This window comes from Mesocricetus auratus, unplaced genomic scaffold, assembly GCF_017639785.1.
Source record: "Mesocricetus auratus isolate SY011 unplaced genomic scaffold, BCM_Maur_2.0 Super-Scaffold_100676, whole genome shotgun sequence".
NCBI classification, from domain to species: domain Eukaryota; kingdom Metazoa; phylum Chordata; class Mammalia; order Rodentia; family Cricetidae; genus Mesocricetus; species Mesocricetus auratus.
The window spans coordinates 13992219-14005344 of NW_024429266.1; the positions used below are offsets into that span (position 1 = coordinate 13992219).

Sequence of the window (13126 nt, forward strand, 5' to 3'; positions counted from 1 at the left end):
TATTTCATAAACAAGCAATTCTTTAATAAGCCCATGATTACTGTTTAGTCAAGAACGATGGTTCTCTGCTGGGAGTGCAGCTCAGTGGTAGAATGCTTGCCTAGGATGTGGGAGGCCCTGGATTTTATCCCCAGCACTGAGAAGAAGAAGAAAAAAGCAATAGTTCTTTAAATATTTTTGTCTTTCATCTCCTTATCTAATTAGCTTACCAAATGATCTAATTCAGTTGTTAATAGTATTGAAAATATTAAACTTTTTACCTTCCAGCTAATCTTCATAGAACAGCATTTTTTAAAGAAAAATACTGAGGAAAATCTCTTAGTCCCTGAGTTCTGGAATTTCCTAATGATTATTTTTTTTTACCATGTAAACAAGGCCAGGAGTAAATGAAATGTGGTTTATTGCTTATACTTTGTGGAATTTCTGCAGGCATTGCAGAATTACAGCATCTTAGAGTTAGGAGACATTCTTCACATGACCACACTGAATCTTTTCTTCCCCCGTTGGTCTGTATTGGATTTGTGAAGGTTCGTTACTAATGGGCTAAGACTGCAGAGAGTTCTGTGGTAAAGGTAGAAGCCCACTTCAAAGGAATTTTAGGCACCCAGCTGGCCCCTCGAAGAGAACTCATGCCCATGGAAAATCTTTAGAAACTTTCTGGTCCAACCTGACACAGCAAAAAAGCCGTGTGTGTGTGTGTGTGTGTGTGTGTGTGTGTGTGTGTGTGTGTGTGTGTGTGTGTGTGTCCCGCCCCATCGCAAATGGAACTGTGCTACACATGACTCGGTGATGCATGTTCAACAAACAGCTGTCAGAAGGAAAAAGGGAGGCTGAAGGGATGATTCAGAGGTCAAGAACACGTGATGCTCTTGCAAAGGACCCACATTGTGGCTCACAACCGTCCTAAGGTCATCTCCAGTGGCTCTAATACCCTCTTCTGTCCCCTCAAGTATCAGGTATCCGTGTGATGCACACACATACATGCAGATGAGATATTCATACACTAAATAAGTCTAAAACCAAATTTTTAAAAGAAAAACAAAAGCTTATGGAAGTGTTTGCCAGGTTCCATGATGCAAATACTCCCACCATGGCGGAATCCAAGCTATCAACTTGCCATTTCTGTTTACAGAATTGGGAAGAGTTGCCCACAGTCGTTCTCCGGGCTGCTAAAAGTCAGTGTCAACATGTAAAATGACTACAATACCAAATTCAAGTCTCTCCAGACGTCCACTTAACCTCTCCGGGGGATGCAGGGTAGCGGTTTGCGCTTCTGCGGGAACACCATCCCAGTCTCCATGTCGCCATGCTGTCCTCTTTTCTTCTAGGCTTGGGCAGTGTAAAGCCAGGCTTCTCCTTACCTCTGCCTCCATTAAGTGCCTCCAAAGAGACACTTCGCATTCTCTCCAGAGCCCATTTTTCTTCCTCCCTACACTTTGCATTGTATGATCTCACCCAGTCCTGTAGTCTCAAATACTGTCGAATACTGTTAACAAATACATATCTATCTCCATTCCAGACCCTTTCTCTGAGTTCCAGGCTGATGTAAGCCAACTGGCTGCTCACATGTCTCCACAACTCACATTTAAATCATCTGAAGCAGAAGCCTCGCTTCCACTCTTCCCATCTTTGTCTGAACAGAGTTCCCTTCTGGCTGCTCATCGCTAAAGTCCCAGGCCTATCAGGGCTCTTTTTGTAAAGTTCTCCTCCCGTAATAGTCAGTGACTATAAAATACTATTGATTCCACTTTCAAAACATTTCTCAACTGTACGTCTGCATCGCCCTCATCACCTCTCCAATGGACGACTGCCATTGAGTTCCCAAGCCCCATGCCAGCCTCTTCTGTCATCCTTTCTGTGCTTCCCCACCAACAACAACGGCTAGAGAGACCTCAGAGAACATGCTTAAGCTTTCCTCAACTTCTTACTGTGGTCATTCATTCATTCATTCACATTGATAGCCTGGAACCCAGAGTCTTGCACACAGTAAGCAAGCACTCTACGCTGGCCTTGAACTCACAGAGTTCCACTTGCCTCTGCCTCCCAAATACTGAGATTAAAGGTATACATCACCACATCTGGCTTATTTTAATTTTTTAGCTCCACCTCCTGCCATTTTCTGCCTACGGTGCTCCAGTCACTTGAAATGTTTCAGGTGTTAACACACAAAGTTTCTTGTCTCTCGTCCTTCACTTCTATGCTGAAATGGTACCTCTTCCTCACAAGCGTCTCTCTGAATCCCATCATCTTGGGGGACAGAGAGATGGGTCATCCCTTAAGAGCACGGACCACTCTTGCATAGGACCTGGGTTCCATTCCCAGCACACAGGACTCCTCACAACTGTTTGTTAACTACAATTTCAGGGATTCTCATGACCTCTTCTGGCCTCTTCAAGAACTGCACATTCATGATGCACATACCTTTTTGCTGACAAAATAATCATACACACAAAATTAAAATAAATAAATCTTTTAAAAAGGACACCCTCACCATTCTGCCATCAACTTTTTAAAATTTTTTTGGTCTTAGCTCTTGGGTTTGTTTGTTTGTTTTTGTTTTGAGATCAAAACCAGGTCGTTTCTCATGGTTTCCAACAGTGTGAATGGAAATTCATTTCCCCCCACAGGGCTTCATATAACTTGTAGTCCTAAGCATTGAACGGTTTGTTCATTTCGTGTCTATATTCCCTGAGTCAGCTGTAAGCACTGTGGGTGTCAGGACTGTGTCTGGTAAGCTTATTGTAAGTCAAGGTCACAGTGAGTGCTCAATGCATACGTGTTAGATGATGGTAAAATGAATAAATAAATGAAATGAGTAGAGCATCAGGTTTAGGTTGCATATTTGAATGTAAATAAAGTTAGTTACTGGCATTGAAGATTTCAGGATACTTTCATGGGGAGTAGGAAGGAACAATTATAATTCCTTTGATTATGGGACTCTTATAATAATATGAAGTTGGTTGGTTTGTCCCTAGAAAGCAAACCAAGGAAAAGAAAAGATTCCCCAAGTATGACTTCAATCAGAACAAATGATCAAGTAATGCTACCACAATGCAGACATAATTCACCAAGTAGGACCCTGAAGTCCCTAATTATTATGCTTAACAGTATGTAAAGAGACAGTTTTAATATGATTTTATGAGCTCAACAGACACAGTATGAAATGAATATACAAGCAATTGTTAACTTGGACAAATGTATGGATGCAAAAAACTATAGGTAACATACAGTGCCCGTCTGGTTTTATGGTGAGCGTGACCCAGGGAGACACCTCTGGTCATTCCTGCTTCTTTGACCATGGCTCAGTATGTCCTCAGATCATCTTCTGAGTTGTACACTGTCCCAGATCCCACACTCTCATTGTTTGTACTCATTACAGAGAATGCTCACTCCCAGGTCCTTCTGGATACTCTTCCCTCCCACTGAAGCACAGAGATCTGCGTTACTCAAAGGTCCTATGATGGTGACCTTTCCTTCTTTCCTGGGAATACCTTTCCTCATTTAACTTCCTCTTTGTTGTATGGTGCTGAGATAGACTCTCTGGTTTTATACAGAAGAATGCCTTCTGTTTTCCATGGGTAATCATCGCTGATTTTCTAAGTGTGTGGCATAAGAGCTGTGACTTGAGATAGATCTTACAATGCATTTTGTATCTGTTGTTCACTGACTTGACTGGGGTTAGGGTGAATAGCACTTCCCTGCTTATCTGAATTAGGATATGTTGTAAATTGGAATAACTTGTGGTAAGACAATTTTTAATTCTAACTCTGCTCTAGTGAGTGTCAATGATTTCATTAACGTGTCCCACGTCTGGCCCCCTGTGGCCAGGGAGAACTCCAAGGTGGAAGCACACCTCATGTCTGTGGCTGGCTCACCACACACCTTTGGGCTTCAGCATCTTAGAAAACTTTACTTTTGTGGACCAGGTTTGCAGAGTTTTGGAGAATGACGTGAAAATTCCAAGTTTCTAATCCAGACTCTTCATCCAAATTGCTGGGTGGCCTTTCACAACTCATCTCCGGCCATTCCTCCACTCTGGCCCATTGTGAGTGGAGAGCAGTGAACCAAAGGAAGCCAGTCTGAAATCCCACATTCCAGTCACCGTTTCTGACTGACAGCAAGAAGAGACTCAAACCATATATGCAGTCATAGCAGAGGCTTGCTTTTTATACAGAAAGGGAACACTGTCGAATTCAACATTCACACATTCCAAGCCATGGTCTTCCAAGCTTTTCTTCCCAGCCAAACCTGAAGGCAGGAGCCAGGTTTAAAAAAAAAAAAAACAGAAAGCAGATTTTGGCATAGGTTGTCTTTAAAACCTGCAGAGAATGAAGTTCAAACCTTTTTTATGTTCATTCCTTCTGTCATGTAGTGTCACAGGCTATGCTTACTTTTGCGTTTTCAGGTCACTGTCAGATGTTAGGAACAGTTCTACCTCTGAGGTTCTCTTTCTTTCTTTCTTTCTCTTTCTTAAAATTATTTGTTGGAGCTGAAGTCTGACTCTATTTTAAGAGACTTGATCTTCTGATGTGATCATTAAACAGTCAGAGAAGGGGTGCAGCCCAATTCTGACTGCTTGGAGAAAAGTTAGCACATGCCAAGTGGCAGGGAAAAAAGGGTTTTGATTTTAATTACCACTCCTGGACTAACAGCCCATGAGGCTGAAGCCTTACCACCCAGAGACACCAGCAGCCCCTGCTCTGTTGGGGGTTTTATAAACCAAAACCAAAACAAAACACTGTGAGTGCTCTAGTTTGAGAGGAATGTCCAGGAAAATTGCCTTCCTTCTCCTCCCAATGCAACAACACATCTTTTCAGCAAGATGGAAGCATGCACTCCTCGAAATGCAACAGCGTGTCTTTACAGCAAGATGGAAGCATGCGCCTTCCGGTGTGATTCCCCCATGAGGCTACAAGCCTGAAAGTGTGGCGGTGAGGTAAGGGGCCGAGTCAAGGCCTCAGAATCCCTTTAAGGCCACAGACCTCATTCTAAAATGGATATTCCTTCAGGCTTCTCGGTGTCAGTCTGTGGGAGCCATGGAATCAATGGAGCTCTGTCTGCCCAAGAGCTGCAAGTCCTGGCAAATAGGAACCAACCAGTTTTCCTGGTAGCCAAAGGAGCTGCCAATGTTTTAAAGGTTAGGAGTTCAAATCCTGTGGGCTTGCTCCTGAATTTAAGTATGCACACATCTAAGTTGAAGATGCAATGACACTTCACATCTAGCTTACCTACAACTAAGCTCTAGCTATGATTAACTAAACAATGTTGCTTATGGAATTCTTTACCAGGAAGTTTCTGAACAAAAGGGCTCACATTCCAGAAGACAGGGGCCTAACTACTCCTTAAGCTTTCAACAGCACAGAAGAAGTGCTCCTTTTATTTATTCTATTTTATTTTATTTATTTAAGGGGAGGGAGCTGGTGATCAAATCCAGGACCTCACACATCCTACGCAAGCATTGTTCCAATGAGCCACACCCCTACCTTAGGATCACTTCTAGTACAAAAAAATCAACCAACCAAGCAAACAAACAAAACCATCAAATTCCTATTTGTATTCCAGATTCTGCTGTGGATCCTACTTTGTGAAGCTATGTTTGCAATGCCCCTGCCGTCTTGGAAAGAAAGAAAAGAAAGGATGCATTGAATACCCATGCAGACTCAACAATGCATGCTGCTGAAGTGAGCTCGTTAAGCTATCTTGTACTCAAGTCCTTCCCATACATCCACAGATGAAGGAAAATAATGAGCCCCCTGTGCCCTCCGGCTCTGAGGACGCCTGCTGTTAGAAATATCCCAGCACTGAGACCTGGAGTTGCTGCTACAGGAAGTCCTGTCTTTTAAATTAAGACTCCAGCCATTTCCTTTCCACTGACTCTTACTGCCAATGGGACTTTGGGCAGATCACTCCTGGGAAAGCTTTCCCTATATATGTGGGATGAAGACAATAGTGAGGCCTGTTCCCTACCTACCGGACAAAAACGAAGGGCAAAGCAATACAATAATGTCTATCGTGTGCTTTGGATGCGCAGAAAGGCAGGGTCTAGGAGCAAGGGTGTAATTATATTGAGTCACCAATGGTATCATCGTCTGTAGTTTACATATGTGGCTGTTGCCTAAGATCCTGCTGAACGTCATGTGGCTGTCATGTTTGATGTTTTAAGGACATGACAATGCTGCAAAAATGAGCGGAAGAGTCTACACTGAGAATGGGAAATATCTTCTTTTTTTTAATTCCCATACAACCAAAATTTATTTTAGGCTCCAGCTTGTCTTGCAATTAGTACCACACCCTAGCTTCACAAAGCCCTCCTTTCATTTTCCTGTCAGGCAATGCCTCCTAGAGTTAGGTCAGAATGCCATGTCGGGAGGGTGTTCATTTTCCTGTCAGGCAATGCCTCCTAGAGTTAGGTCAGAATGCCATGTCGGGAGGGTGTTCACAGAAGGAAGAAGGGCATGTGTCTTCAGAGTGACAACCAAAATTTGAAGCCCAAATGGCCATGACTTCTACAGGCACGATTCCAGACAACCTCAGTCTGTAAAATCACTGTCCTGGCCCATGTCTAAGTGAGCTGAGCCAGGCCACCCTCTGCTAACCCACCATTGGAATCAGCTTAAAGAATTCTAACTTAATAACCACAGTCCATAACCAAATTGATCATCTTTTGGTATGTCAGGAACTCTATGAGTGCTGAGGCCATGAGCACCAAAATGTTGCTTCCAGAGCCAGGTTCAGTTAGTAAAGTGCCTGCAGCACAATCATGGAGACCCATGTTCAAATCCCCAATGTCCATGTATAAAGCAGGAGTGTAGTGGCTTGCACAAACCTGAACAGAGACAAGAAGATCCCTGGGGCTTGCTGGTCAGCTGGTTTAACTGAATCAGGGAGCTCTGGGTTCAGGGTGAGGCCCTATCTCAAAAAAATAGTGGTGTGTTTGTGTGTGTGTGTGTGTGTTTGTGTGTGTGTGTGTGTGTGTGTGTGTGCGTGGTAGAGAGCTAGGGAGCTGACTCTAAGCCTAAACCCATCAGTCTGATCTCCAAAAAGAGAGAAAATTAACTTCTGTAAGTTGTCCTCTGACCTCCACACAGTCATATATATGCCCGTCCCCCACCCCCAAGCACAAGTAAATAGATGTGATTTTCAAAAATGACAGGCACAGGCAAGAATGTGGTTCCCTACACCAAGGGTGAAGATGCGCAGGCTTTCATCTGATTTCATTCACCTTTAAAAATAATAATAATAAAGGTCACTGCTCACTGCAGGTCCCATCTCACTCTGTGAAAGTCTGTGTCATTACAGAAGGTGCTGCTAGAGTTGAGGACTAAACAACACAATAGAAATATCCTCCTGCCTCAGTGTCTGGAAGACTGCAAGAGGGAAGCCTGCCTTGGTTACGCGGTGAGATGCAGTCTCAAAAAAAAGGAGGGAGGAAGAAAGAAACAGCTTGCTTAGGAGCTCTTTGCTTCTTGTCGTGGGACACAGTCATGACCAACCTCTGTCTCAGTTTCCTAGAGCTGCTATAACAAGCAGCTAAAAACAAATTTATTCTTTCAAGCATTCAAAGATCGGAACCACTTTCACTTCACTAGGCCAACATCAAGGTACCAGCAGGCAGCATTCTTAGCCTCTTTACAGCTCCCGTACCTATGGCTGTCCTCGGTCTCTGGCCACATTCATACAATCTGTTTCCCTGATCATTTTGCCTTGCCATCTTCTGTTTGAGTCACACATTCCTCTAGACCAGTGGTTTTCAGGCATCCTAATGCTGTGACCCTTCCACACTTCCTCATGATGCGGTGACCATAAAATTATCTTTGTTGCTACTCCATAGCTGTAACTTTATTACTGTTATGCATAATGTAAGTATCTGATGACCAGGAGATATGATATGTGACGCCCTCCAATGGGTCGCTTCTCACAGGGTGAGAACCACTGCTCTAGATAAATGAAAGGGAATTAAGGGACTCGGACTGCCGAAGGCAAACTTCTCACCCTGAAATCTGAAACTTTGCTTGAGAACACATGCCCTTTACTTGTGGACTTGTCGCATCAAAGATGTGATGACACTGAAAATTGTAGTCTGCTTCACCTACCAACTGTGCCCACGGCATCATACGGACAAGTCCCCCACATTGTTCCCGCCTCCCTGTCTCAGTCCCTTCAGAGATATCCTTACAAAGACGCTAAGTTAGGACAGGTACCACACAGCTCAGCTCAACCTGCTGGCAATCAATAGGCTCCTATTCCAGGAGATTCCTTGAGTCCTTAGTGGTTTTTCAGCGATAACCTGGGCATTCTGTCACGGTAGTCATCAAATCTTGCCTATTCAATGAAATTCAGTTACAGTGGGGATTCAGGTCCAGGTGGCTGGCCTCCTGCACACAGCCACACCACAGCGCAGAACCTTCTGCCATGCTTAGATGCCCATCTCCTGCTTCTAACGTGTATTCCTAGAAAAAAAAATAAAAAGATCCCATGTTACCCCTGTAGGGATATGTCCAACCCAAAGACATAGACTTGATTTGATTTCTTGATTTTTAAAAAAAAATTTTTATGTACATTGGTGTTTTGCCTGCATGTATGTCTGTGTGAGGGTGTCAGATCCCCTGGAACAGGAATTACAGACAGTTGTGAGATGCCATGTGGGTGCTGGGACTTGAACCCAGGTCCTCTGGAAGAGCAGTCAGTGCTCTTAATCACTCCGCTAGCTCTCCAGCCCCTGATCTGGTTTCTTGTTTTCATTTCTGGGAAGCATCTTCCTGGAAAGCAGATCATTTTTTTTTAATTATTACAATCCTGAGAGGTCATAAAGCCTGAGTCCCAGTGCTCTCAAAATATATCTCCCCCGAGGTGCACGGATCCCGGTCCAGTTCAAAACAATGGGATTTTTCTTGTGCAGTAATGGCGGCTTCCAGTTCCACACCTAAGATTCTACTCTCAGTGGCCAACCCACTAGCTCCCCGAGGCACAGACTAGGTTTGCTTCTATATTAGGCACCTAAGAGTCCATCAGGGCCACAGCAACACCAAGTTTGTCCTTGAACTTCATTTTTTGGTCTCTGGACTCCACCTCAGTGTTTGGACATTTACAAGTGAAAGATGTGTTCCCAAGGAAGGAAGTCAAAAAAAGATCCATGTTTACATTTTCCACGCCTTTCCCATCCCCTGCACTTACAGGCCTTTCTCTGGGGCAGTATCAATCTATTTATTTGGCTTCTCTAAACTGTACATTCATTAAAGGAAGAAAAAAATTCTCCAAACACTCTGTTACTCCTGGCCTTCTAGTTGCTCTGAACGAAAAAGACAATTCTCAGTTTATAATTCAGTCTGATTTCATTATCCAAGGCCAGTTCTTCCAAAGACCACATTTTCAACCACATGAAAATGGAGTCTTTTGCACACAAGGAATGGGGGTTGAAGAGAAGCCACACCCTGTATCACTCTGCAGAGGAGGTTCACTGCTGAACACGGCTGGTCTGCTTAGGGACCTGCCTTTCCGAGCTCTTGTGTAGCTGAACATGATGAAGTCACTTCTTGGTGAGACCAAAGACAACGTAAGGTCAACTAAGGCGTAACCGAGCAGAGATGTACAACCTGCAGGAGTCAAGGACAGTGTGGGAGAGTCCTATCCAATTCATACAGGGATTCGGCCCTTCCACTCTTAAGCATGCTCAGTTTACGGGCGTGAAGATGAAAGTGATGGACAAGAATGCATCTGGGCATGCTCAGCTTGCACTATGAAGTTTAGGGAAAGGCTACTTTGAAGGTGCATTAACACAGGAGTCTGCCTTTGCAGGCACCTGCCTTGCCATGTGACTGCTCTTTAAGTGGTACCTAAACTGTAGGTACCACTGAATATATATGTGAATGTGTGTGTGTGTATATATGTGTGTAGTGTGTGTATCCTACATAGACTTATAATAGTTTGTCATATATAATATATCATATGTAGCCTACATATATACCTATGATAAAGTTTGTTAGGTTCAGAAATAAATAGCAATAATATCTAATACTGAAACAGAATATAATGATGCATCAAAATAAAGTTTACTTAGAATACAGGAACTGTTTATTTCTAGGATTTTCCATTTTTTATTTTTGGATTATGGTTGACCACAAGTAGCTGAAAGTGTGGGTACTGAGAGACTGCTATACCTAAATGTGCGCACTGGTCGTTCCTGGGCACCCAGTCCTTAAATGTCTTTCTTCTTGGCAAGGAAGACCCAGGAAAGGAGAGGTGGGACTCCATTACCACTTTAGAAGGTGAAGAGGGCACAGAGCTTCCCTCCAGCCCAGCAACTCAGAAACAGCACATGGCTGGTGCTCAGCTGCTCAGAGCTGGGATATGACACACACACCCCCCACCCCACCCCCCACCTCACCCCCCCACTCCCCCACCCCCCGGGGAGGCAGAAGTCACCTGTAGTGGCTGTGCCAGAGGCACTGTGTGTGTGTCAGGCAGCTTTGTGATGAACATACAGGGTGCCAGGGACCAGCGACATGATGGCCAAGGTCCAGGAGTGACAGCCTGGTGGCAGTATCTCTGTGGTCAGCTCCTTCTCCTGATCATCGTCTTTTCTTTAAAAATGAAAATGAAAACATTTGTTGTGTGTGCACAAACATGTATGGAGGTCAGAGGAGAAGTTAGAGGAGCTAGTTCTCTCCTTCTACCATGTGGCTTCCAGAAATCTGCTTGGGATGTCAGGCATGGCGACAAGCGTCTTTACCCACTGAACCCTCTTGGAAAACCCTAATTATTCACTCTTGTCACCTGGTTCCCCAGCCTTCCCATGGATTCTGAGAGCAAAGTAACATTTCTCCATTAAATCCATCTCCCACTTGAGTTTTACACAGTTGCTACCAAGAATTCCAACCAATGTCAGGCAGTGGTAGCTCATGCCAATGATGATCATATTAAAGTTTACTTAGAATATAGGAACTGTTCACCAGACGTTGGTGGCACACACCTTTAATCCCAGCACTCAGGAGTCAGATGCAGGTGGATTTTTGCGAGTTCAGGGCCAGCTGGTCTATAGAGAAAGTTCCAGGATAGTCAAGGTTACAGAGAGAAACCCTGTATTTAAAAACCAAATAATAATATGACGATGATAACTCCAACTGACGCGCCAAGAATGGACCCTGGACTCAAGCCTCCTTCCCTGTTACACTGGACCTTGGAGAACAGGTCTGAGGGCCTGCAGCTCAAAGACCAACATCACAAATCCACGCCCCAGAGAACTGAGAATACATTGCTGCTGGTCTCTGTGGTTGTCTTCTCTTGGGAAATGTTGCTGTATAATGGATCTGCTCTTCTTTAAGTAGAAAATCCAATTAATTTACTAGACACTGTTCTTACAGACTAAAGATGATTAGCATAATGTGGTCCAGTAATCACTTGAGTACCTCCCCAAAACAAAATGATAGTTACAACAGTTTTTTAAAGGACACAAACAAGGATAAATGAGAAAAACAAACGAAGAAAGCAGTATCATCAGGACCACGAGAAGATCCTCTAGGGACCAAAGCACTTCCAGGAGAAATCCCTCTCTGGCCAGTACTAGACAGTTTTTCATTGTTATAACAAATGCTTGAAATGATAGATTTTTTTTTTAGAAAAGAAAAAAAATATTGTGGTTCAGGGTTTCAGATGCAGGTTGGCTCCAGTGATTTCGGGTCTGCTGCAAGGTAGCACAGTGTCAGGAATGCAGGACACAGTTAATTACTAGAAAGCCAAAGAGAGGAAGGGGCGTTGCCAGCATCCCACAATCCATGTGTATCCCCAGTGACCCCGTTTCCTCGCATTATGCATGTCTTTTGTAGGTTCCACTTCCTCCTGATAGCACCAGAAACCAGGGAACGAGCCTTTAACACCTTGTTCTTGAGGGGCAGTGACGATCTAAACTGTTGCACTACTCCATTCCTTTCCCAAGCCATCAGTCTCCAAGTGGAGTCGGCCTCCGAATCCATCTTCAGCCAGGGTTAAGTGTGAAAACACGGCTTCTTCCATCAAGGCAACAACTCTGAAAGCCAAACTGTAATTTGGACATATGTAGAAAATGGGGAAATCAGGAAGTGGGAAGGACATCTGAAATGGGCGGTGTCTCCTCAACAAATATCTCGTTCATCACCTCGCTAGGTCAAAGCCTAGCCGCAAGACTACACAACTCCTCAGGCTGGTGGTTGCCATTTGTGGAATACGCTAAGTGGTAAGGAAAGTCTGGGAAATACCAGAGTTCAAAAATACCTTCTAAAAGACACGTAGGGCAAGCTCCTTTTGCTTCAGGTGAAACTTTCATCATGCTTTTCTCTGGTAAATTGTCAGGTGCCTCCCATGACTGAGATGCCCCATGATGCTCAAGGAGATGCAACCTGAGAATCCAAAGCTGGAGGGACCCTTCTGCTCATCCCCTCTAGTCCATCCCCCACCCATCCCCGCCCCGCCCCGTCCCTGTCCCTGTTCCCGCCCCCGCCCCCGCCCCGCCCCGCCCGCCCGCCCCGCCCCTGTCCCCGTTCCCACCCCCGCCCCCTGCATCTAGGATGGGCAAACAGAGTCTGAAGCCCACCCGACATCCAGAGCATGAATGTGTTTCTCTCCTTTCTATTTTTGTGCAGCGTTCCCATGGCATCCAGCCAGAGTGTCCACACCAATAATGTCTAGAGGATTTATGAGGCCGGCCAGCCTTTGGGTTTCCACACAGACCTAAACAGGAAATCCACACAAGGAAATGCCCTTTCTGTTTGCAGGCCAAATTCCCCAGATGCCTTCAGCAGAGTGCCTGCCTGGAACAAAACAAAGGCCCGGTACAACAAATGCCCTTCGATCCAAAGGCTGAGGTGCCCGATCCGTCCGCCCTTGGCACTCCCTCCACAACCAAGGCCTTCTGCTCGCTTAAGAAGAGCAAGGTTTTCTTTTCTCGGCCCTCAATTTAACCTTGCTCTAGTTGCTGGTTGGGGTCAGTGAAGAGACACACATCCATCTGACCTCCGTCTTAAGTTTCAGGGTGTTCCATACTTATACAGAGTCCATTAACCGGGGCCAGCCCTCCGAATCCATTAGCTGGGCACCCCATTCACATATTTCCTGTTCTTGCTTCACATTGCATTTAGCACGGTGAGGATGCCTT

At 44.7% G+C, this 13126-nt stretch overlaps 1 long non-coding RNA gene across 1 annotated transcript; it reads right to left on the reverse strand.

The window, feature by feature from the left end:
* Positions 1 to 7500: 7500 nt before the first annotated feature.
* On the reverse strand, positions 7501 to 12396 carry LOC121137103. The gene is made up of 2 exons (XR_005874329.1): positions 10423 to 12396; positions 7501 to 8450 (listed from the first exon to the last, which is right to left on the reverse strand). It is a non-coding gene; the product is annotated as an uncharacterized LOC121137103 (long non-coding RNA).
* Positions 12397 to 13126: the final 730 nt, after the last annotated feature.